Here is a 1,699-nt window from a genome sequence, read left to right as displayed (position 1 = left end):
TTTCTGCATGGTATATATTTTTTTCATCGTTGTATTTTCAACCTATCAATGTCTTTTATGGAAAGCATGTAGTTGGTTCATTATTTTTAATCTACTCTACAAAATTTTGCCTTTTCATTGGGGTTTTTTGTACATTTACAGTTGATGTAGTTACTATTTAATATGGAAGAATTTACACCTGTCTTTTGCCATTGTTTTCTGTATGTCTTATGACTTATTTGTTTCTTTAATACCTCTGTCACTGTTCTTTTGTGTTAAATAGACATTTTCTACTATATGATTTTAATTCTTTTGTCTTATTTACTATATTTCCTGAGATGTTTTCTTAGTGGTTTTTCTCAGATTACATTTAGCATCATAATTTAAGACAACTAGATTTGAATTAATACCAACTTAATTTCAATAGCAGTGACAAAGTCAGTTTTTGTTTATCTGTGACTGCCTCAATTTCACCTTCATTTTTAAAAATTTATCCTTCCTTCCAAGTTTTATTCCAACAAAAATAAGATTAAAATGTCCATGAAAATAATCATCATCATTACAATAAAGTATTCAGAAATGACCAGCATACAATTCAGAATGTAATGTTTTGCACAAGTTAAAAAAAAAAGTCAAAGCTTTCTCAGGTTGGAAGATTAGGAAATCTTTTACACAGAAATTGCACCCTGAATGAGTTCTAAAATCCCAATGTTTTGTCTTCTATTTATCGTTTTATTTATGTTCTCTTTCTTTCTTCTCCTGCTTAGCTTTAGTTTCTTATTTCTCATGGTTTTTGATCAACTATTCCACTTTGTTTTGAGATTTCTGATAATGTTTTTTCATTCTTTCTTGTTAATATGGCAATTTCCACTTTTTCAGCAGTTTGCTAACATTCATGTCCTTATTTAACACTTTGATAGCTAAACCAAGTTCTGACTTCAAAGTCATTTCTTCTTCCTTTCATTCTTGTTTTAACACTGACACAGATGCAGCACTATTATTTCCAATGCATAAGGTTTTCCATTACCCATAATTTCCATTAGAGCCACTCTGATACAGATGAAAGCCATGGTCCTTATTCCAGCCAATGTACAGTAATGCAATACCAAAGGGACGTTTTCCTCCGGACTGTGTATGAGCTTGTTTGATATTACACAGTGCTGTAACCAACTGCTCATAGGAATTGGCTTCTGAAACCATTATAAACACTTTTTTGAGCAATGAGCCTTGGTTTATTAGTCAGAACATTAGCATTTCCTGCCACACTGCAAGCCATGTCCTCACTGAGTTCATAAATATTTTTGGAGAAAACGATTTCATCAAGAGGCTTGTGGATGTTGTGTCTTTCTGCTGCAAGCAAAACATCATTGCTTGCTAAAATTTCTGAACAGGTGCCTGCATGTTTGATGCTTCCATGGTACATTCAACTTGGTGCAAGTGACCTTCTGGAAAAAATACAGTGGTCTTGGAGTCATGTCCTTAAGACATCTATTTTTTTTTGTTTGTTTTTACAATAAGCTCTTTTCAAAGGATGAAGGACACCTTTTTTGAACTTTGTATAATTCCAGAGGGAAGACACTGAAGAGTCAAGATCTACACAGAGTACTTTACTCTGCCAAAGAAAAAACACCACTACTGCCCAGCTATCCACTTCTGTGATAATATGACCCATGTGTGTGTGTGGAACCACCCTTCTCCTTAATTTTTGAAGGTTATTTTT

General features: G+C 33.1%; 1 pseudogene; it reads right to left on the bottom strand.

Annotated features, from left to right (window-relative positions):
* Nucleotides 1-711: 711 nt before the first annotated feature.
* LOC123629977 lies at nt 712-1,384 on the bottom strand (annotated as a pseudogene).
* Nucleotides 1,385-1,699: the final 315 nt, after the last annotated feature.

Source organism: Lemur catta, unplaced genomic scaffold (genome assembly GCF_020740605.2).
Source record: "Lemur catta isolate mLemCat1 unplaced genomic scaffold, mLemCat1.pri scaffold_66_ctg1, whole genome shotgun sequence".
Taxonomy (NCBI): domain Eukaryota; kingdom Metazoa; phylum Chordata; class Mammalia; order Primates; family Lemuridae; genus Lemur; species Lemur catta.
This window is presented reverse-complemented; position numbering and strand designations above follow the sequence as displayed.